Source organism: Felis catus, chromosome C2, assembly GCF_018350175.1.
Source record: "Felis catus isolate Fca126 chromosome C2, F.catus_Fca126_mat1.0, whole genome shotgun sequence".
Lineage (NCBI taxonomy): Eukaryota > Metazoa > Chordata > Mammalia > Carnivora > Felidae > Felis > Felis catus.
The window spans coordinates 80,381,259-80,406,472 of NC_058376.1; the positions used below are offsets into that span (position 1 = coordinate 80,381,259).

The 25,214-nt window shown below is 41.7% G+C and overlaps 1 long non-coding RNA gene across 2 annotated transcripts; it reads left to right on the plus strand.

The window, feature by feature from the left end:
* Positions 1-187: 187 nt before the first annotated feature.
* On the plus strand, positions 188-16,876 carry LOC102902203. 2 transcript variants are annotated; one of them, XR_006585175.1, is made up of 3 exons: positions 188-276; positions 6,892-6,947; positions 13,785-16,876. It is a non-coding gene; the product is annotated as an uncharacterized LOC102902203 (long non-coding RNA). The 2 variants fall into 2 exon arrangements; XR_002745317.2 differs by having other exon boundaries at positions 15,608-16,876.
* The last annotated feature ends 8,338 nt before the right edge of the window (positions 16,877-25,214 follow it).

A 25,214-nucleotide genomic window follows, 5' to 3' on the forward strand; every position in this document is an offset into this window, starting at 1 on the left:
CCTGGAGGCCTTCTTTGATAAAATTCAAATATATAAAAATAGTTACAAGGGAGTCTTCTCTAGACCTCTCAGTAGCTACTAAGAGCATCAAGAGACAGAGGGGGGGATGATTCTATTGCCTGAACTCACAGTTGTTGGAATCATGAGATCTTTCTGATCCAGTGCTCACCCCCACCCCTCATTATATTTCAGGGCCTTCGGAGAATATGCAGAATGTGTAAGTGCCACACTTTTGAAGGCAACAATGTTTGGCTCCTTGCCTAAGGATAGAGGCAGGTGAGAAATCAGCTCTATTAATGGGTGTTCTGGGACTACTTTCACAGATGCCCCAGAAGTGCTGGTGCAGGTGTAGGGGGCAGGGAGGGCAGAGAGAGGAGGCTGCCTTGTTTGACACCATGTGCAAGAACTAAAAGGCTTCCAAAAGGAAGCTGAGAGGCTGGACAGCTGTGCTGTCCAATACTGTAGCCACAACCTGCAAGTGGTTATCGTGCACTCAAAATGAGGCGTCTACAGCAAGATGAGCTTTATTCATCATCAGGGAAATGCACATCAAACTACAATGAGGTATCACCTCACACCTGTCAGAATGGCTAAAATCAACAACACACAAGAAACAACAGGTGTTGGCGAGGATGTGGGGAGGGGGAAGCTTCTCTCACTGCTGCTGGGGAAGCAAACTGGTGCAGCCACTCTGGAAAACGGTATGGAGGTTCCTTACAAAGTTAAAAATAGAATTTCCCTTAGATCCAGCAATTGCACTAGTAGGTATTTACCCAAAGAATACAAAAATATTAATTCAAAGGGATACCTGCATCCCGATGTTTACAGCAGCATTATCTACAGTAGCTAAATTATGGAAACAGCCCAGGTGTCCATCGACTGATGAATGGATAAAGAAGATATGGCATATATATATAATGGAACATTAACCATAAAAAAGAATGAAATTTTGCCATTTGCAGCAACATGGATGGAGCTAGACAGGGTTATGTTAAACCAAAGTCAGAGAAAGACAAAATCATGATTTCACTTACATGTGAAATTTAAAAAAACAAATGAGCAAAGGGGGAAAAAAGAGAGGCAAAACAAGAAACAGACTCTTAACTCTAGACTTAGAGAACAAGGTGATGGTCACCAGAGGGGATGTGGGTGGGCAGATGGGTGACATAGATGGAGAGTAAGGAGTGCACTTATGATGAATACTAGGTGATGTATGGAGTGTGGAATCACGAGATTGTACACCCGAAACTAATACTACACTGTATATTAACTAACTGGAATTTAAATAAAAACTTTAAAAATAGATGTTAGTAGGCATCTTAAAAAGAAAAGAAAATAGGGGCACCAGGGTGGCTCAGTTTGTTAAGCATCCGACTCTTGACTTTGGCTCAGGTCATGATCTCACAGTTTGTGGGTTCGTGCCCCACATAGGGCTCTGCACTGACAGCATGGAGCTTGCTTGGGATTCTCTCTCTCTCTCTCTCTCTCTCTCTCTCTCTCTTTTTCTCTCTCTCTCTCCCTCTTTCTCTCTCTCTCTCCCTCCCTCCCTCCCTCCCTCTCCCCCTCCCCTGCTCACACTCTCCCTCTCAAAATAAACTTAAAAAAATAAATAAAAATAAAATAAGATGTGCTATAAGTGTAAAATGCACACCAGATTTCAATGTCTCACTTTTTAATATAAAATTTTCTATTTTTATTATGACGGCATATTGAAATGATATTTTGGATATATTGGGTTAAATAAAATACATTAAAATTCACCTATTTTTACTCTTTAATATACTACTAGAAAATTTTGAACTACATGTTCACATATTTCTTTTGGAAAGCACTGTTCTAAAGATTTCAGAGTACTGCAAACTTTATGAAACTTACGAACTTAAAATGTTCAGAAAAACTGCCTCTCCCCAAAAAACTCACATTGCCTTTCCTCTTCCAGAAAGTACCCCTGTGTGGTCTAGAACTGCAGAATTACCATCACTTGTACGGGAGAGTCTCAAACTTGTGTCAGCTCCTGCTCTTGGAACCAATTCAGATGCTGGCAGCTGTTTCTACTGATTTGGCTGTTTGCCTAGTTTTGCAAAATAAATGATAGGGTATGCAAAGAAGGGAAGGAAGAAATAAGCAAGGGAAGCTCACCTCACCAATCTTTGCTCTAAATTATTATGTTGCTACAAATTATGGGATTACAGCAGCACCTGACATGGTACAGCTATGCTACCTTAAAAAGTAATTAGCTTTAGTGATGAAATTGCCTGATGCATTGATCTGAAATATAAAAAGGAGCAGAAATTATCTGCATATGCAGGCTCTCACTTGGGCATCCTCCTTTAGTTCGGAAAGTACAATGGGTGGACTCCAATATCTTAATCCAGTGTTTTGAATGTCTCTTAAAAGCAATGTGGTAAGTGAAGAGGTTAGTTCTAACTCGGTGTGTGTTGGATACTAGTCCTGACCCAGTGCTCCTAGAGCCTCTAGTCTTCTGAAAAGTGGTCCTAGTGTGAGAGTTGGTGGGAGAGGGGAGGACTGGTTTCTTGGAGGGAATAACTTGGAATTCTGGACTTTCTGCAGTTTCCAGTAGGTTGAAGCGCAAGTGTTTCTCCTGACACCTAACAAGACATATGTCCGATAGATGTACACCAAGAGCTAGCTTGGTCTTGTCCTCATCTTCACTTTTGGCAGAGGGGCATCTTGGCCTGTAGGCTTCCCTGGTGGAAGTGTTTTAACTACAAATTCAATATCTTTCATAGACATAGGACTATTCAGACGATGTACTTAAGTGAGTCTTAGTCATTTGTGTCTTATAAAGAATTGGTCTATTTCAGCCAAGTTTGGGGGCATATGGTTGTTTGTGATACTGTAGTATTCTTTTAATGTTCAAGACCTGTAGTGATGGCCCCTTTTTCATTTCACGCACTGGTACTTTATGTCTTTTTATCAGTCAGGCTACAACAATCTCTCAGTCTGGTACTGTTGACATTTTGAGGACATCTTTTAAGGATGTAGGATGTCTAGCAACATTCCTGGCCTCTATACCCCCTAGATGCCAGTAGTAGCACTACATCCCCGTCCCTACCCCCACCCCCATTGTAACAATCAAAAATGTCTTGGGCGCCTGGGTGGCTCAGTCGGTTAAGCCTCTGACTTCGGCTCAGGTCATGATCTCGCGGTCCGTGAGTTCGAGCCCCGCGTTGGGCTCTGTGCTGACAGCTCAGAACCTGGAGCCTGTTTCAGATTCTGTGTCTCCCTCTTTCTCTGACCCTCCCCTGTTCATGCTCTGTCTCTCTCTGTCTCAAAAATAAATAAACATTAAAAAAATTTTATATAAAAAAAATGTCTCAGCATTGCCAAATGTCTCCTGAGAGGCAAAATTGCCTGAGGTTGAGAACCACTGCTTTAGGCTGCCAATTATCTTTTGGAACAATTAAAAATATGATAAAATGTATTTTTTATATTTTACTTTAATTTTAACTATTTCTGGAGATCTTCATCTGTGTAGATGCAAGTTCTGTTTGGTATCATATTCTTTCTGTTGGAGGGGTTTTTTTTGTTTTCTTTTTTTTTTTTTTTAAGTTTATTTTGAGAGAGCTTAGAAGCAGGGGAGGGGTGTGGAGAAGGGACAGAGAGAGAGGAGAGAGAATCCCAAGCAGGCTCTCCACTGTGATGAGAGGCTTAAACCCATGAACTATGAGATCATGACCTGAGCCAAAATCAAGAGTTGGAGGCTTAACAGACTGAGCCATCCAGGTGCCCCTGGAGAAGGTTGTTTTGACCTTTATTTTAGTGCAGGTCTATTGATAATAAATTTTCTTGTTGTTTTTTTGTTTGTTTTGTTGTTCTGTCTGCCTTTTAAAGTCTATTTTTCCATCGTATCTGAAAGATATTTTCCCTGGGCACAGTATTCTGGACTAACAGTATTTTTCATTAATGTTTTACAGGTATCAACTCCACTATATTCTGAGTTGCATAGTTTCTAAGCCAGCTGTAATTCGTTGTTTCTCTGTAATGTGTCTTTTTCTCTGGCTACCTTCAAGATTTTCTCTTGACTTTTCAGCAGTTTGAAAAAAATGTATCGGGGTGTGTATTTTTTGGTATTTATCCTACTTGGGACTCAGTGAGCTTTTTGTATCTGTGGTTTGGTATATTTTATTAATTTTGGAAGATTCAGCCATTCTTTCTTCAAATGTTTCTTCTGCTATCTCTCTCTCCTGGAATTCCAAATACACTTTTATTAGACTGTTTGGTATTACCCTACAACACTTGAACACTCTTTTGTGTTTTCTTCACACTTTTTTCTCTTTGTATTTTAGTTTGGGTAATTTCTATTACACAGCTTCAAGTTCATGCTTTCCAAGTTCATGTTGTATCAAGTGTACTGATGGGCTCTTGAAGGTATTTTTCATCTCTGTTACTGTGTTTTCTATTAGCATTTCCATTTGACATACATAGTTTTTATCTCTACTGAAATTTTCTGTATGATCATTCCTGTTACCTACTTTATCCACTAGACTCTTCAATATATATAATTAATATATTAAAGTTATGTCAAATCCCTCTCATAGTTCCAACACTTAGGTTATCTCTGAGCCTCATTCCGTTGACTCTTCTCTCTTGACAATGGGTTGTTTTCCTCATGTGTCTCATAATTTTCTATCCAATGGTAGGCATCTTGTATAGAACAGTAGAAATTAAGATAGTGATGACTCAAGTAAGTATGTTTCTTCTTCTGCTCAATCAGTCATGTGGGGTGTTGAATCAGTCAGTGGTTGACCTGGGTTTGGGTTTTCTTGTTGTACCTTCAGTGCACCATTGGTTTCAATTTCCTCTAGTGTTACCTTATACTTAAGATGTGGGACGGAAGGCTAAAGGGAGTTTCTCAACATTCCTTTTCCACTCTCAGCTTCTAGCCTTCCTTTTAACCTGCAAAAAAAAAAAAAAAAAAAAAAAAAAAAAAAAAAAAAAGGCCTGCCTCCATGCTTTTGCCTTTCTGCCTTCTTGTAACCTGCTGCTTGATAGCTTGGTAGTGGGAGCCAGAGGACCAATCATCCTGGTCCAGCCTCTCTTAGGCAAGTCTTATATGTTTAGGCCTTGCAGGTGGGGCTTCCTCAACTCCTCAGTCTCCCCATGGCAGACAGAATTCTACTTTGCATCTTTGATGAGTCTTTTTTTTTTTTTGTACATTTATTCATTTTTGAGAGACAGAGAGAGACAGAGCACAAGCAGGGGAGGGGCAGAGAGAGAGGGAGACACAGAATCTGAAGCAGGCTCCAGGCTCCGAGTTGTCAGCACAGAGCCCGACGCAGGGTTTGAACCCACAAACTGCGAGATCATGACCTGAGCCCAAGTCGGACGCACAACCAACTGAGCCACCCAGGCACCCCTACATCTTTGATGAGTCTTAAGAGTCTCCTGATTCCTGTAATTGTATTGGCATGAGATCTTGAGCCCAAGACCATTTCCTATCCCTCCTTATCCAGGTATAGAAGCTCTTTGTCTTCTCTTACTCTTGCCCTTACCCAATATCAAGGGTCCTCTACCTGAGCCCAGGAGACAACAGTTTGCTTCCCCTTTCCCAGTGGCTTGCAGCTATCATTCATAGGAAGGGTATGGCAGGACTTTTGTCCTTCCCATAGTGGGAGCTTACTCTGCTCCAGCAAGCCCTTCACCTCCAAGGGAGGCTGTATATGGTCTCCTGCCTTGTCCCCAGTTTTTCTCATCAGCATCCAGTGACAAGAGGCTGTAAGTGGAAATGCAAACAAGCTCCTTTTTGTCTGAGGGGTTTCTAAACATTATTGCTTGTCCTCACTTGGCCTTTAGCAATGTGTTAACAATTTTAGCTGAATTCTTACCACCCTGTATAGTAGTTGATATCTCTTCTTCAGTGCTCACATCCTATCTCTCTTTGGTGAGGCCAGTCTTTTCTTGGCTCTCAGGCTACTTGCTTGGTCTGCAACACTTGCTAGGGTGTCACATCATCCCAATTTGTGTGGTACTGAGAGTTTTCCAAGAATAGGACTTACAGTACTAAAACCAGGAGAAGTCCAGTTGGTCACCCTAACTTCAGCTTCCCAACAGGTTCAAGAAAAGCTTTTCTATAGTTTTTCTAGGTGTTTAGGTAAGAATGATGTTCTTTCTGGATTTATTTTAGAAAGAATGTGCGTGCCTATGCATGAGAGCAGTGGGAAGGGCAGAGAGAGAGAGCGAGAGAATCTTAAGCAGGCTCCACACTCAGCATGGATCCCATCAATCCCATGACCCTAAGATCATGACCTGAGCCAAATTCAAGAGTTGGATGCTTAACTGACTAAGCCACCCAAGCGCTCCCTTCTTTCTAGATTTCTACATCCTAGGTAGAAGACGAATTAGTGAAATGCTTATGCATGTTGAATCTGAACAAAAATGGTTCTTGAGATAGTAAAAAGCCATATGGGTAAACATCTGTTTCTTACTAAGGCAGAAGAGTTTTTGTGAAATCTTCCCTAAAATAGAGAATAAACAAAATTAGTTTAGTCTCTGTCATTATTTTGTCTGTTGACAACAAATTTATCTGATAACCTAAATAAACTCTAGCTGAAAAGGTAGATTCACACATATTATTTTTCTTTATAACTCTACTCAACATTCAGCTAGCACCAGATTTGAACTTTACTTCCAGCAGGTGAGTATCTCCCATAGATTTTTTAGTGACACTATAAAAAAAAATCTTTATGCCCTTTTGTGGAGGAGCAGGAAGAAGGCTGAATAGGCTTTTATCAAGAATGTTGACCACCTCTGGGTAAATGTGTATGTATATGTATACATGTGTGTATAATCTTGCTATCAACTGTCTGGGAACATACCTGATTTACGTTGCCATTGGTGGTACATCTCGTCTTGTGGTTTTTATTTCAGATATCATGGGAACCCAGGAGTGTGTGTGACCCCTACAGCCAGCACTAATGAGTATGGTAGGGAACCTCAAAGCCATGCTCTATATTTTGTGTGATGGTGAAGGCTCTGTCATTTGCTCAGTTACTCCTTTGAGTATCCAAGAGAAATATTTATGGCCGCTAGATAAACTTGTAGGCTGTATATAGGATATCTTAATATGTCAATAGTTTGATTAGTATAATAAAAACAGCACAGAAACCATAAGACATAATAAACACAGCACAGAAATCGTAAGACTAGGAGCATGTGTAACCTCAACAGCTGTGGGGTTTATATGGCTGTAGATATGATAATAGCTGAGATGTACAGTGTTTATCATGTGTCAAGTGTTGTCATAGAGGTTTACATCTATAAACATATTGCGTCATCACATGTAGAAACTTCATAACAATCCTATGACTTTAGGTATTATTATCCACATATTACATATTAGGAAAAGAGGAACAAAGAGGTTTGGTAATGTGTTCAAGATCACAATGAACAAATGATGACTTAAGCCCATGTGGTCTGTTTCCAGAGTTCTTTTAACCACTGAAAATGATCAAAGACAAAGAAGAGGTAAAGATTTCAACTTTCAGGAGGGTATATAGTAGTGGGAGCTGTGTATCTGTGGGGAAAAGAAAAAGACTTTCAAATAACACTGATTTTAGGTTGTATACCAAATAGAGATGTACAGAAAGCTAGACAAAGACATGCTAAGGAAGAAGATTCAAAAAATGATCAAGTTATGTTTTGTACTCACTGCAAGTAAACAAAGTGTGAATTACACTGATGAGTATGGTCAGATATTTAATGTAAACTTCATGTAATACAGATAACCCGGTAATGGCAGAAATGCTGCAAAACCAACTTGCAGGAAGACCTCCACTTCTCTACATGAAATACTTGAATACTTTCAGTTTCAAAATGGAAAATTACTTAGATACTACTTGCCACATAGAAGAAATAGAAGTTGAAAAGTTTTATCAGTTCCATTTATTATTAACCAATTGAGAATAAAACCAATGAATGGTATGTAAAAGAACTTTGGTTTAAAGGTGACAACATGAACATTATTAACTCACATGAAGCACAGTGAGATTTACAAATGACTGGAAGATTCCACAATCCTCCAGACCAATCCTTGTAATCCAGAGGACTCATAGGGGAGCGGGACAATCAATAGGTGTACCCACAACTTGGGTTGAGTGTGTTGTTGGCAGGGATTCTGGCTTTCTTGAAAGAGTGGGACGCTTTGTGGGCTTGTGATTGGTTTTTCAAGTCAAGTGGTTATAAGAGAGTATTGTATATAACTGTAGATGGGGTGAAATCTTTAACCTAACCTGAGAGTAATCACTGAAGTCCTCTCTGCACCTACTGGATGAGCTGCATGACTTCATACAGCTCAGAAGTGGTGCTCATCTGCATATGAATCTGATATTCTCACAAAGGCTACAACAAACTGTGAGCAAGGAGAGAGAGTACTCAGATTGTGCTGAAAGGTATAATAATGCAGAAGCTCTGTAGATGTTTTCTTAACATTAATTTTGACCATGGTCTAAAATGTCCAGAGTGTTGGTAATCTAGTATAGCTTGTAGCCCATAATAAACGGATGCTATATTTGCATTACCATAATACTTATACTCAAGATAAGTGAAAGAATTTAATATAACCAGCTCAGCTACATTATGATAATCTGGAGTTTTCTACTCAAAAGAATTGAATGAGGATGTACTTTTGAAGGGCCAGTTCAGTATTTAAGGCATTGTCAACAATGAGTAGGAAAGGGAGCATTCCTCTGCTAGGATCAGCTCTACTCTGAAACTATGGCTATGTCTTTTTTTTTTTTTTCAAGTATTACTTTCTAAATTGAAATGATCTCGCAAAAGACTTGGCATGAAGCTTGGTGAAGAATAACCTTGTACCTAATGGACACAGAGGGCATTGGATTGGAGTGTTTGATGAATGTGGCTTCTCAGGTCTCTCCAACTCCTCCTAAGACAGGTGTTTAGGCTGGTGATACTCAGGTTCTGCCTGCCCAGGATGGAGGAGCTTTATAAGGCTCTTATATCCCCAATTACATTAGTCTGAAATTCTAGACAAAAACTGCCTTTCACAAGCCAGGTCGTCTGGATCTAACCTTCAGGATCCAGGAATGATCCTTGCTAAGCAACCAACACTGTCTTGCTACATTGCCTATAGTTGATACAATAATGATTAGGCATCTTACACAGTCATATTGTGATGTTGTAAAGAAACAAGAAGCTGTGAGGGGCATAAGAATTCAGGTCTGCAATGGTCAAAGCTATAGTGGGAGCTAAGCAAAGCACTGCAGTCAGTTCCTACCACATATATGGGAAGGTATGTCTGGGTGTTGAAGGTGTTTGTGACCACACTCATGGTGCTTATGGGCATAACAAAACCCAACCGCATATGTTTTTGCCAAAGATAAATTATTACGCCCAGACCTGGCTGTGGAAACCATTTGGTTGTTCAGATATCTGTCTGGGACATCACAAGGCATAGGCGGCTACTGACTAGCTGCCAGAGTCAGAACCAGTGGTAACTGTTACAATGGTTCCCTCACAGAGTAATAGCCAGCGTTTGTGTCATAGGATATGTTGGTTTAGAAGCAGACATGGCAAATATTAACTCTTTGTTGATGTTTACGGAAGAATGTGGCCTCCAGAAAAAGTGTTTTGTATAAATATAAGAAACTTGTGTCCCCATCCCAGATTTCACTAACGCTGTTTGAGGGTTTATGAGTGGGAACTTAAAAGTACAATCTGCACTGATCAATTTAATATGGTGCTTTTCAGCCTTTTTTTGTTGTTCCCCTTCCCACAAAGAGACTTTCTAAATTTTCTCTTAAAGTGTTCACAGATTTATGGCCAGTTGATGAATATTGCTTTTCCCCATAGGTAAGGATTAATGAAGAGTGTAGGATTTTACTGTTACTGCAGCCAGTACTAGGTATTTTATTTTCATTTTGCAGTTGGGAGAGAAGCAAGTAGCTTTGTCTCTTTGGAGTAGAAAGTTCAGACTGGTAAAAGTTAGGATTTCCCCTCCTTTCTTTTAACTTGGGAGAAAAAATTAAAGTACCTTTTTACATTGGGAATGTTTTCTTGGTGAAATTTTAAGATAGCTGTTGCTTATTTTTGCAGGTATTTTTACGCTGGGGACAAAGAGTTAAGACTATAAACAGTATCCTATCTCTGGGTTTTAAGCAAATTTTTAACAAGGTTTTTAGAAACTTAGACTAAACTTTTCTTGTCTTGAGTTTTAAAGCTATTTTGTGAGCTAATTACATTAGGAACTAACGCAAAGGAAATTATGTCTTGGAACTTCGCAACCTTTTACACTTTCTACTTTGGTAGTTGGTTATAAATGAGGGTGGTGGATGATGGTGGGCAGGACCAGTGCAGTAGTATTTGACTTATATGACCGAATGGAAAAGGGACAACCACTGATCTCATTATGCATTAAAATATAAGCATATAATTTAATGATGGCACTGTGTAACCACCACTGAGGTCAAGAAAGAAAAGACTGCCAGCCTTCCACATGTTGGTTCCAAGTTACGGCCCTTATCCCCACAGGTAACCACTATTGTGACCTGCAGAGTAATTCCTTTTTTTATACCCATGTTCCTCAAAGCATGGTCTGGCATGAGCATCATCTGGGAACTTGTTAGAAATGCAAATTCTTGGGCCCTCCCCTAGACCTAACACATGTACACATTTTTGTGTGTAGGATGCATATTTATGTGAATTAAAGTATAAAGCAGTAATTCTCAAGCTTTAGCATGTATCAGAATGACTTGGATGGCCCATTAAAACAGAGATGCTGGGGCCTACACCGACAGTTTTTGATGATCTCTTTATGGTGGTTTTATTCCCTGATTCTAATTTTCTTATGTGCTGGGTATCTTTGACTCTGTGCTAGTCATTGCACTTGACATGTTATTTTGCAGGAATAACTAACTGTGAGGCCTATAAAGAAGGTACTTTACCCCAAAGAGTATTTGCATTTGCTTCTGCCAGGCACCTGGGGGCGCCATCAGTCTGGGATCGCCTGTTCAGAGTTTGATATATCCTGGACAATGCAAGGGATTTTTACCATGTTTTAATTCTCTTTAGATTATTCCAATTCTTGCTCCCTTCATTCTGAGATCCTGGAACCCAGGTTGTTGTAGGGGAAGGCCTCCTGTCAGGTCCCCCAACTTGTATGGATCTAGAGTTAGTCCTCTTCTTTACCCTGAAAGGCCATAAAACGGGAGGTTCTAGTTTTCTGGGATTAGCTAGTGCTATCAGGACAAAAGTGGCTTCAGCCCTTCTCTTTACTTTCGGCCTGATGATTCCTTGCTATTTTATAATCTCTTTGATGCCTTTGAAAAGATTATTTAAATATATTTTATCCAGCCTTTTTAGTTGTATGCAGCTGTAGGACTGATGTGAACAACCTGGACCAAACCTTTACCAGAAGGGAAATCTGGAAAATACATTATTAATACACAGTATTTTTTCAAAATACTGTGGTTTTTCAAAACATTAAGAATCTATGGGTACTTATATCCTTAAAAAAAAAACTTTTATCTTTAGCTGACAACTTCACCCAGACATGGGTCACACAAGATGGTTTGGGTACAAAACTTTCAATATGAAAACTTGCATATTTACAACTTTTAACCACTCCTAAAGGCTCTGATATTTCTGGTGGGTTCCGAGGAATGCTTCCCACAAATGCAGAACCTTCCAAAATGCAGAGATGTGCCTAGTGCAGGCTCCATTTTGCAGTTTATGGCACTTTCTATGAGGTTTAATTTTACCCTTAGCTTTAACCAGTCTGGACACACCAAATTTAGGAAACATAGATGGCTTACACATTTATCCCTAGGACAGTTTCTGTCTGGGATAGCATGTGGAATGCCCCAAATTTTTATCGGCAAGTTCTAAGCACTTGATGAATTTTAACCACCTCTCTCTCCCCCACAAAAAGTAGGTTATATCATCTTTTTCCCCCCTGATTGACTCCAATGTCATGTTGATCCCTTAAGATAGGCAAGATTCTCATGGAGAAAGTACCCCATCTCAACCCATTGCTGATGAATCAGAATACATTCTTTCTGGGTAGAGCTGAATCTTTTATAGTTATCGTTAGATATATTTTGAAGGGGATTGGAGATGGAAATACACTAATTTGGGAAGGAAACTGGCAGGCTTTCCAGATGTCAAGAGATTGTTGGGAATTTGGTGAGATACTTTATTTTGAACACTCTCACTGGGGTTGACAATTAGGATGTGTAGCAATCTGTGTAGGCTAGGCTTGAGGTAGGAATCAACAAACTCTGAGAGCTATTTTTAGAGTCCTTTAAAGATACTTGACGGTCATTTGATGAGCGTCAGGATCCCCTGAAGGTGGTAAGGCTTGCTTGCAGTGGAGCCCATGACCCCTGTAAGTTGTGGGTCAGGATAAATGCCAGATTTTAATCTTCATGGTAGCAAGCATTAGCTCATCTCAGATAAAGGCTATAACCCAACTAGTTAGAGCAGATTATGCCTTAAGGCAGTAGAGCACATGCTGCTCCCCAGTGCCTTTCTTTTCCTTCCCTAAGATGTGCCCAAAATCTATAGGCTTATGGCACGAGTGCAGGATGGGCGTCCCACCAGGTCAGAGGGACACTGAGTCTCCTGAGTCTGTGTTTTTCTTTATCAGTTCATAGAAGATGATGTTCTAGCTACCTTGTTGCTGAACCTAAAGTTCATATTTTGAGTACAGACTTTCAAACTATACCATAGGATGCAGGAACTTTATAGTTCAGAGGTACAAATAATGGTTGGGGAAAGGGTGCTTTGTATATAACACAGGGCTTTCCAACCAGGGGATTTCTTAAGTTACAATACTTAAAAAAAGTCATGACCCGCCACAATCCACCCCTTAGCTCATGACTTTTGTGTGGACCAGCACATTGATCTCCAGACCAACATGATACCATCATTCATTATTTTCACATAACTCGTCCCTTAAAATAGAAATATTGCTTTCACAAATAATAAACTTCCTTATTATAAATTCCTACTTTACTAAATGGTATGGAGAACTAGGACCACATGGAAGTCTGCTCAGTTTAACCATTTACTTATGGACGTATTTTATTGAATCCCAAGTGTTTGGGCAGTGGTCTGGGATGTAGGCATTTTCCCTGTTTAATAATACATGCCCCTTCTCCCTCCCCAGCTAAAATATAATCTTAAGGACATGTGGATATAGACCACCATATATCTTATGGTTACCATTTCTTCAGCATTACTGTTGCATAGCTGGTCATCTATAGCTCTATCACTGATCTCTGAAGTAGCCCTATCAATCTGAACTTTGGAAATTATATAGTAAGTTCTGTTCCTGAGCCCAGCAGGGATTTGGGGGAACCATTTAGTGGCTCCCAGTGCTGGTCTACTTAGTTCCAAATAGCATCTCCCTCTATATTCCTCAGGCAGTCGTGGGTATGCGTGGGGTCCTCATATCCAGTAAGTGGGAGAATTGGGAGTAGACCTACAGTTATTGACAAAACCCAGAGTCCCAATTTTTGTTACTTAATATGGATGTTATAATATAGGACTTTTATGAGCATCCTTGATGTTACAAATGCTGGTGCCTAGTCCCTTTATCTCAGACTCAGAGAAAGCATATTTATATAGGGTTGGGACTATGCCTTAGGATGGCAGGAGCCGGGAATGTCAGGGGTTGGGGAGTGGATCTTCCCTCTCATGGGTCCAGTTAAATGACTAGGTACAATCAGCCCTGTTCCAGCTGATAGAGATTTGGTAAGTCTAATATGCCCTATCCCCACATATATTTTCTCTCTTAACTGCAGGAGAGCCTTCCATTTATCATCCCTTTTAAACGTAGCCTTTGTGTAGGCTATCCAGCTTCTGGACTTTGCCTGGTTTTTTATTCAGTACCATGATTTACCATCCCTCAATTGTTATAGAATAAAGTATGTATCTCCAGCAGTTGTATTATTCTGTATTATTATTCTGTATCTGCAGCCTCTAGGCTAATTAGATAACTTGGTATATAGCCAAACAAGCGATTTAGTATCTTCTTGAGGAAATTCAATTACTACAGGTGCTCTGAATCACCTGAGATGTCTAGGGCAATGACTGTGATCATTCAAGGTAAAACTCATATAATCAGTGGTTTTTTTTTTAATGTACACACACACACACACACACACACACACACACACACGAATGAGGACTATTTGCTTGCTGGCTGTAACCTTATTTAAATTGGTATTATAGCTAGCCCTTCCATAATGAATCTTCACTGTCTTCAGTGCAGGTAGCAGAATCCTCTTTGTGTTTCTTTCAGAAAGTTTCCATGCAGAGTTAGCTCCAGCTACAGCAATATGTCATAGGCATTGAACTTTGGGGCAATGACTGGTCAGAGCTCCAAGCCAAAGAGTCCCCCGAAGAGAGCACTCTACTCACCTCCCTCACTGGGAACTAATATCTGGAATAGTACCATACACATCTTTGTCATACTGAGCTTCCTTGTCTTACTAAAATAAAGTTTTCTTTAAGAAGACTCTTCAGTGAGGATGACTTTAAGAACATGGCCAGGACAACCAGTGTGCTCAAGGGAGGAGATGGCAGACTCATTGGTTTGGCAGCAGCCCAGGCCAGTTTTTCCCCTGCAACTTTCCAAGCTTGTTTCTGTAGTGGTTGGAGCCAAATAACCACTCGTAGACTTTGTTATAGAAGGAATGGTGAAGTCATATACAAAGAGCAGAATGGGGTCAGCTAGATGCTTTCTATAGGTAGCTAAACTCATCATTTAGTCAAACTAGGATGAACTGTGATAGGCAGCTAAAGGTTCTTTTCTGTGTGGGGAGAAAAGGAGAGGATGGGGCAGAGATAGTATTGTATCTTCCCTATTCGTATTACCTATTCAGTGTTTTCAGGCCTGTTCTCTCTGTTAGACTGTAGACTCCTGCAAGGGTACTTGTGACTTGCTGTTCCTGAAACATTTGTGTGTCAACCACACCCCACACTAGACCCCACCTTCCATAGCCGCGCGTCTGTTACTTGCACATAAAGCCTCTGTTCCCAAATGTTCCCAGTGGAGGAGGTGGCCTAATTTGGGGTCACTGGCTTCCCTCTAGGGGCAGTTGTCTTGGAACTGTCTGAAGTTTGAACACAGGGTTGAAGGGCAGACAGTATGGTTAACAATCTTATTATTTCTCTTGGTATTTCCTTACCATGACAGTAAAGGTTGCCCATCAATTTGGGCCTCTTTTGGCCTGTCTTTTAATAGCCAGACCAACCAGTCTTTCCACGGAGAACCTCTTTTTTTCTCTTTTTTATATCCCCCCACCCATTTTCTTTTGATTATTTGGGGAGCTGAAATTCCCAGAAGTCTTCCTAAGCCATCTTTTCCAAAATTATGCATAGAGACTGCTAGTTACCTACCACTCTAGTCATTCTTCTTATGAACAGAAAAAAAAAAAAAAAAAAACTACATTGTCTGTCCTCCACTACCAGTAAGGATGACACAGTGTGACACAGTCTTGTCAATGAGGGGTAACTAAATGTGTTAAGAGACGTTTCTAGTAAAGCTCCTTAAAAAGGGGTAACTTCAGAGCACACACACTTTTGCTCTAATTTCTGCCCCTTCTTCCTGTCTGTATCTTAGGGGAGATGCTAGACATGGAACAGGCATCTTGCAACAATACAACCATGTGAGAAAAGCCAAGTGAAAAGCTGGGGTCACATCTGAAAAGACTGGGTGAACAGGACACATAGGCACTGTGTGTGAACTCAAAACTGCATAATTTTTGCACACTGCCACCATCCCTGCTGCCTTAGGTTGTAAAGAAAACAAATCCCTTTGTGTACAACAGATCTGTACTGCTCTTGTATCTCTAACACTGTTTGCAGGAGGACTGTGCTGCCATAATTTACTCTTACCATCTGCGACTTAGACATTTTTTTACACCTAAATTCTTTAAAAAAATAGCCGTGTGTACCTCTTTGCTGTAAGTTCAAAACTTGACATTTCTTATCAATGGAAGGTCTAAGATCCTCCAGTGGAGTACAGGTATACAATTCGAAAACAATTCGGTTGACAATAAGTTCGTTAATTTTGACAATTAGACTTTAAAAATTAGTACCACAGATATTTTAGAATAGTGGTACTATAAATGTACCATGAAATGGTTTTGTAACACATTACCAATTTTAAATGTGTAGATCCATATTTTAAGTTTTGTGGAGATGAATTACTCTCTTTTTAGATCCCTATTTATTTTCAGCCAGTCATTCCAGCTTTGTATTATTTGTAATAGTGAAACACCGAAACAGGTTCAGACCTAAAAATATAAAGGGTTATTGCGACAGCTTACGGAGTTACACAAAAGTTATGGATTACTTAATTGTGGCCACAAAATAAAATCTACAACTCCCTCAGTTTACAGAAAGATCACTTCTGTATGCACATATGTATTATCAAGCCGTTACTGTTATTTTCCTAGATAAATGGGCTAATAGAAACTTTTAGTGTCCTATTTAATTTTTCTGTAATGAACTGTTATTAACTTTTCATAAGAACGATTTTTAAAAATGAAAAGACTTCCTCTTGATGGACATTTAACAAGAGAATCAAAAAGTGTTGCTGAGAAATGAAGAGCATTCAGGAACAGCAGGAACCAGTGGGCGCTGACTTTTGCTGCCGAGATACCATCACCGATGACCCAGACTGCTCCAGGCTCATGAACTGCTCCTGAGCTGCTTGTAGGACCTGCGTGGCCACGAGCCCTGGCTGCAATGCCGGAGATGCCCTCTCGTGTCTGCCTTTACTTCCACATGTTGCCTTGTCCCATCCCATGCTCACGTGTCTCTCTGATGCTTAAAAAGTGTGCTTTCGTGTATTCAATAAACGCTAGAATTTGAGTTATATGCCAAACCCCTGACTAATGCTGAGAATATACCAGTGAGCCAAACAGACCTTCATGGAACCAGTCCATCATGTTGGGATAGATGCTAATCACCTCATACAGACGTATAGAATGGGACAGAATGAGATACGGACTATGACAGAATGGGCTGCTAGGAGGCTGAGTTACTGCGCGGGTGGGGAGACCCTCGTTACATCATGCATTCAGAAATCCATTTAAGCCGAGAACTGAAGGAAGGGAAGGAGCAAGTATGTGACAGTTACGGTAAGGGGAACATGTATTTTGCGCAGAGGAGACAGCATGCATGAAGGCCCTGAGCTGCTCCGGCATGAAGGGAGTGAGAGGGCATTGGCTAGAGAAGAGAAGGGAGAGAGAACAGAGAGGTGAGCTTGCAGAGGTAAGGAGAGGCCAAATCACACAGGGCTTTGTAAGTTATGGCAGGATTTTGTCTTTTTCCCTACACAGTTAAACCAGTGAAAAGTTTTGAGCTAAAAAAAATACCTGAATCAGGTTGGTTTTCACACTGACTCTTGGTACAGGAAAAAGAGTGGAGGAAGAGAGAAGAGAGGGATCGGAAAGAACAATGATAAGGAAAGGTCCAGTCATTTCCATAGCTACTCTATTTAAAGGAGATGGTTTCCAGAAGCAGTTGTGGACTCTGGCCCAGAATTTGTAACCATGGCTATTATACTCAGCATTCTGATTTTGACACGACTGCCCATCTTCTTCACTCTTCTCTATAAGGGGTCCCATGTTTGCCACAGAGAAACTTTTGGACCGTGGTCAGGTCTGAGTTATGAGGTAAACTCTTTGCTTTTCCCAAAGTATTGAAGCCACAGTTATGAAGAGGACTGCACAGGGGCGCCTGGGTGACTCAGTCAGTTAAGCATCCAACTTTTGATCTTGGCTCAGGTCATGATCTCAGTTTGTGAGATCAAGCCCCATATTGGGCTCTGCGCTGACAGTGTGGAGCCTGCTTGGGATTCTCTCCTTCCCTCCATCTGTCTGTCTCTCTCAAATAAAATTTTAAAAGAAAAAAGAACTGAACAAATATTGAGTGCTTACGACATGCCAGGCACTGTAATAGGCACTAACATATGGAGTGAGTTTTAAAAATAGATTCCCTACTCTCATTGGAACTTACTGGATTGGAAGCCAATATTAAATCCTGCAAATGTGATTACACACGATGAAATGATCACATCTTCTTGTCAGCCGCTAATAATCTTTTTAAAACTTTTTAAAGAGTTTATCTGAGAAAGAGAGAGATAGAGAGAAAGCATGGGTGGAGGAGGGGCAGAGAGAGAGAGGGAAAGAGAGAGAATCCCAAGCAGGCCTCCACACTGTCAGCACAGAGCCCAACATGAGGCTCAAACCCATGAACCGTGAGATCATGACCTTAGCTGAAATCAAGAGTTGGACACTGACAGAGCCACCCAGGCACCCTCAGCCACTAACAAGAATCTTAAGGTAATGTTCTTCATGGCTCCCAGACCCAGGGCTATCTGTATAACCAATTTGAGTGTTGCACAAAGATGCCTGGCCAAGGGAGAAAAAGGAGACTAAAACTCTGCCAGAACTCCCCTTGTCAACCCATCCCCTTGTGCAAAGCTACAACTGCCCAGAGGAAAGGTACATTTTTCTTTTGTACCCAAGTGTCCATCTACAGGTCAGCCCATCTCTTCATCTCATATTAGTAGGGAATTCCTTATTCTCAGGATGGAATGGCAGGCTCTAACTTGTAAATGTGTAGCTGCCCTAAGCACAGAAATCTGAGGTGAATGTCATAAGCATGAGTGGGTGTTCTTGTAGGCTGAGAAAGAATTGGGAGTATAAAGAAGGCCTAGGACACAGGTATCTTTTAGGACATAATTTTTCAAAACATCCTGCATCTGCAGGAATTAGAGCAACGCTATAGAGAGCTAAGATGAAGTGGAGAAAGAAAACTTAGTGGCGGCACAGTGGAGGAAATACCTGGCTGTACATTAGAAGGGTGGTGGTTTGGGGTGGTAGAACTTGTGGGGAAAGCTGTGGTGGAGGAAAGGAGATCTGTCACAGACTAGGAGTCTGGAGTTCTCCCTCGTCCAGCAAGAGAGCGGACGCAGAATTGAATATGAGAGAGGCTAAGGTCTGGGAGGAGACAAGAGCCCCGAACAGGGGTTTCATCTCCGCATTTATTGAGCTCACAAGATATTACTCACGTGGTGAATGTGAAGACAATAAGATCTTACATGCGTGAAGGTGGGGAAAACAATCAGACAGTAGTTGTGTAAGAAGCAAAGGGTCTAGGGGGCAGGTGGAGTTTGTGATCAAGGTACATTGGTGCCAAATGGAAAGTAATTTCCTACAGGTGATATAACAAGACACTCGTGATTCCATTACACTATCTTGCTACCTAGCCTCGGGCGTTTTCACCCCATGGTGGCTGCTTTTTGCCCTAAGCTTTTTTCTAACCCACTTATGTAAGTAGAACCTATTTCCCCACAGAGATCCATCTATAAAATCATGTATTGGTTTCTGTATCCTGAGCCTGGCTGATTGAACAAAGCTTTGCTCCCATAATACTAACCTTTCTGCCTCAGTTTTGAAATCATAGACTCTCGGCTTATGGGAGTGGTTCTGTTTCTGGGGAGAATCCTGCCAGAATAAAGCCAGAGACAAAAAGCAAAGGACCAGGAGCCAGATAGCGTGACATCCTGGCTCTCCCCAGTAGCCGTATGATCTTGGAGTAGACCTCTCTGAGTCTTCATTGTTTCATCTGAAAATAGGAAGCTGCCTTCCTCACTGGGTTACAAGTCTCAAAAGATGTCAAGAAAAAACTTTGTAAACTGCAAGGCCATAAAAAGCATACAGTTTTTTCATGAAATGCCGAGTTTCAGGGGCCTGACTCTGAGCTGGGTTAAGCTGCCTGCCTGGGTTGCCTGAAGCTCTGCTTGGAGTGGCCTGGTTCTGAGGATGTTTCTCCTACATCTTCTGTTTCTCATCTGTCTTCTAGCTGTGCCAAGGGTTTTAACTACCCTCTGGCATTGATGGTTCAAAAACTTTTAATTTGTCATACAGACGCGAGACAGGTTATGTTCTGACCACAGGACATCTGTCTTCTAATGGAATCTGTGGTCAGTTAAGATCCTTTGCCCTTTAATGGGGGCCAGAAATGGAGGTAACCTTCAGGTACCAGCACCCCCCTTAACAGATGCATTAGACAGTTTCCCTCCCCTTGGCTGCTAGTTTGTTGAGCATCAGAGCCCACGCAGCCTCCTCAGGCTCAGTCCCTCACTTGCCCTCTTTCTCTGACAGATATTTTGAGCAAGTGAGGCTCATAGAACACAGTAGCAGAGATAAGTAAAAGCATCTATGTCAGCCTGTATTTTTAATGTTTATTTTTATTTTTGAGAGACAGAGAGAGAGACAGCATGAACGGGAGAGGGGCAGAGAAAGTGAGAGACCCAGAATATGAAGCAGGCTCCAGGCTCCAGGCTCTGAGCTGTCAGCTCGAACTCACAAACTGCGAGATCATGACCTGAGCCGAAGTCAGACGCTCAACTGACTGAGCCACCCAGGTGACCCATCAGCCTGTTTTAATCTCTTGTGATCATTACTGAACAATAGCAGCCAAAGTGAAGTTTAATCCCTCTGTAGCTTCTGACTAGAGCAAGAACCCTACAAGGTGTTTCAGTGCACCTTCCCACGTGCAAAGGAAGATTGCCTTCCCCTCTTTCCAAGTTGCTAAGATAGAAGTACAACATTCAATCCATACCCATCCAAAAGGATGTCGAGTTCACTTTGTGTGAGGACACCACAAAGGTCAGCCAATAGGCAAGGCGGTCCAGGTGAGAGGAAACCAGTCATCCACAATGAACAGGCACAGCGGAAGGCTAATGACACCACTGTGTATGTCAGCATTCATGTAGCAAGGTGGTTATCACCAAGTCAAAACTGGACCAAAACTACTAAAAGATGTCTTTTTAATTTTTTTAATGTTTATTTTTTTGAGAGATAGAGCATGAGTGAGGGAGGGACAGAGAGAAAGGGAGACACAGAATCGGAAGCAGGCTCCAGGCTCTGAGCCATCAGCCCAGAGCCCGACGTGGGGCTCAAACTCACAGACCATGAGATCATGACCTGAGCTGAAGTCGGACGCTTAACCGACTGAGCCACCCAGGCATCCCACTAAAAGATTCTTGAAAGCAAAGCCAACTGGAAGGAATATATATCTCAATGGCTTTATGAAGACCCCTAGAAGGTTGCCTTGTCTCCACACCAAAAATGATTTTGATTCCCATGAATGGCAGCTTTCTCTATTTCATGGAAACCTTGATCTTCTAACATGATCCAGTTCCTTATTTTCAGAGACTGCTGTGATGCCCAGAGCACACATATGGCAGAAAAATATGCAAAAGATGAACAGATCACACACACAAAAGTTCTAAAGATAGCCCCTAAACATAGGAAAAGATATCCAGCCTTACTCAGAAAAATGCACATTAAAATCGCAATGAAATACCACTTCTCACTTTTCAGATTGGGAACCATTGCATCGTATAATATTCCAATGCAAAGTTATAAGGAAACAGCTCATCATAGGTTGTGCGTAAAAATGCAAACCAATAAAAGCATTTCAGAGGAAACTTAATAGTATTTAACACAATGAAATAATTGTTTACCTTTTGATACAGCGACTCCATTTCTGGGAATTTACCCGCTTGGAAAAACCTGTACCTCCAGCAATATGACAGTATGTGTCATGAGAATATTCACTGTCGCATTGTTTGCAATTGCCATGCTGAAAACAGCCTCAATGTCCATTTATGGAAATATTTTCCACAGAAATAAAAAATTTAGGATAGAAGGACTTATGCACAAGAATGTAGCAGTGTTTGTAGTGAAATAAAATAAAACAAGCTAGAAACAAAGTGAATATAGGGGTTTGGTTGCATTGCCAAACCACGGCATACTGTGTGGCCATTCAAAAGCCTAAGTTAGATTATACGAGTTGACTTGGAAAATATTTTTCTTTTAACAGGCAAGCTAAGCCATTTATACTTATTTGTCTGATATATTTGGTCTCAACTCTGTCATATTATTTGATCATTATAATGTATATTATGTTTGCTACGTTTCTCTGTGCAATGCACTATTTTTTTTTTTATTTTTCATTTAGGAAGGTTTGTATTTTTTCTAGTAGTTACCTTTGTACCTATGTTTCTTAACGCCCTGAGCCCCGGTTTTCTTATTTAACCTTTAACAATACGGTTTTTCTTTTCAGTGGTTCACCTGCATTCTTATCGTTGCCTGCACAACAATACACAGATTCTGCTTCCATCTCTCCCTCTCCCTCAGGCCTCCCATTTCTAATTGCATTATTTCCAAATTATCAGAACATATAACAGTTGTGTGTTATTCTCTTTTAAAAAATGTTTTAATGTTTATTTATTTTTGAGAGAGAGAGAGAGCAAGCAAGGGAAGGGCAGAGAGAGGGAGACACAGAATCTGAAGCAGGCTCCAGGCCCTGAGCTGTCAGCACAGAGCCCGATGCGGGGCTTGAACTCACGGACCGTGAGATCATGACCTGAGCTGAAGCTGGACACTGAGCCAACTGAGCCACCCAGGTGCCCCCAGTTGTATGTTATTCTCAACCCAAACATTGTCTAGAATAAAACATACTAACTTATAGACTTCCAGTTTTCTGTTCTGCATATAAGGAGCTTGGAAGTTAGCATTTTTGTCTTAACAATAAGTAAAACGCTGAACAGACTCAAAGATCCATAAGAGAAGGGAGGACACAGGGCAAACTGTTGCGCCCAAGACTGGAGAGAGTCACAGTTTACCTGATTAGAGACACGTAAGCAGAAAACACCATGGGAACCGGTGGCAGGGTCGGAAAACCTACACTGTAATTGACAAATTACTAGAGGCTTTAGTGTGGACAACTCAGAATTTAAAATTCCAGAGGGACCCAGTCATGGGGAAAGGGAATAATTTTGTGAGAGTCACCTCACAAACGTGTCCAAATTCTCACAGAAATTTGGAAAAGAAGCTCCTCACACTTTCTTCAGGGCAACGGGAAAACAAACCATTTAAAAATAGAGCACCCCATTCTTCTTAACAAGGCCTGCCCTCAGGAAAACCTGGTTAGCCATAGCCTGTCATGGGAGAAGGGAATTACACTATTTCAGCCCATTCTAACCTTTCTGCCTCACCTAACAGGGGAGAAGAACTGAGAAACCCTTGTGAAGTTCACAGTGCAGATAGGCCCACGAAAAGACTGAGACCCAATCATAGGACTATAGAATAGTTCCTCTCCCCCACCTCACCACATTCCTAAAGTGTAAATTCCTAAAGCCCATTTACACCAGTTCCTTTTAACTGGTATAGCATGTCCAGCCATCCAAGATTTACAAGGCACACTGAAGGAACATAATATGCAGAGACAGGACACATATCAGAACCAGTCATGGCAGGAATGTTGGAATCCCATCAGCCCAGGAAATTTAAAACTATCAGTAATATGCTAAGGGCTCTAAGGGATAAAATTGCAAGAAGAGATGGGCAAGGTAAGCAGAGAGATGGAAATCCTAGGAAAGAACCAAAAAGAAACACTTGCAATCAAAAACACTACAATAGAAATGAAAAAAAAATGCAATTGATGGGTTTATTGGTAGACTGCACAGACAGATGAAGAAGAATCTCTGAGCTTGAAGATATACCGACAGAAATCTCCAGAACTGCAAAGCAAAGAGAACAAAAACTGAAAAAAAGCAGAATAGAGTATCCAAGGATTGTGGGACAGTACAAAAGCCATAACATTCATGTAATGGACATGCCAGAAGGAGAAAATAGAAACAGAAAGAATATACGAAAAAGCAGCGATGGAGAATTGCCCCCAAATTAATGTTAGGGACTAAACACAGAGCCACAAAGCCTACAGAATACTAAGCAGGATAAATTTTTAACAATGCTATACCCAGGCATATCATTTTCAAATGACAGAAAATCAGGGGAGGAGCCAAGATGGCGGAACAGCATGGAAGGTTTTGTGTGTCCCATGTCTGTGAAATGCAGCCAGACCTTGGGGCGCCAGGGTGGCTCAGTCAGTTAAGCATCCGACTTCGGCTCAGGTCATGATCTCACAGTCCGTGAGTTCTAGCCCCACGTCAGGCTCTGTGCTGACAGCTTGGAGCCTGGAACCTGCTTTGGATTCTGTGTGTCTATCTCTCTGACCCTACCCCGTTCATGCTCTGTCTCTCTCTGTCTCTCTCTGTCTCAAAAATAAATATTAAAAAAAAAAGAAAAGAAATACAGCCAGACCAACACTAAACCATCCTGCACACCTAGAAAACTGATTGGAGGATTAACACAACAATCTGCACAACCTGAACCACAGAATTCAGCAGGTACGCGGTACAGAGAGGTGAACTTGGGGAGCAAGAAGCTGCAGAGGACAGGGAGGTGCTTTTGTGGGTGTAGAGAGGATGGAGACGGCGCAGGGGGAGAATCCAAGAAAAGTACCCCTCCCCAAAAGCAGCTGGAGAGAAAGTGGAAAATCGGAAACAGCCGCAGGGACTAAACTAAAAAGGGAGAAAGCAGAAAGGAGAGGGTTTAAATTCCATTAAGACTGTAAACAAGGGGAGCGCAAAGGCTGCAACTCCGCAGCTCCATACCTGGCGGTGCTCTGGTGGGAAGGGCGAATCCCCAGGAACAGAGTGGGGTCCAGGAGGTTCTCGGGCCACGCAGGGAAAAGCGGTTCCACTGCTGGAAGGATATTTGGTAGAGACTGTTGAAGCCACCTCGTCCCAGCAGACCCCAGAAGGCGGCCACATTCGCTGGTGCTGGAACAAGGTCATTAACGGTGAAGCCTGGTGCCAGATGTGTGTTGTGATTTTCCACAGTCCCTGAAAAGCTGCTGCTACGCTATCTCGCGAACTGTTTCTCGGGCGGGCTGGTACCTGGCTGCAGTCTCGGGGCACCGGCAGCAGCAGGGTCCAGCAGGCGTTCCTGGGTGCAGCCGGCATTCAGCCATTGCTCAGTGAGACCCTCCCGCAGAGGGGCAGAACGGGTCAAAGCCGCAGTCCTTCAGAAGTAAGGGGCCGGGGAAAACAGCCGCATCTGAGACAAAACTTGGGAGAGAGGTACTGCCTGGGGCTTTGTCACGGACAGTGAAGAAGCAAGGAGTGGATGAAAGCTGAAGACAGGACAGGTGCGCAATCGCTGATCAGAGAGAACAGAGTTCCCATACTAGAGACTGACGCCATTTTCACCGCTCCTGCGCATGCGCATATGCACCTACGAGCTCTGCAACAATCCACCCCAGTAGGCTAGCAGCGCCATCTAGTGGAGAGCGGAGCC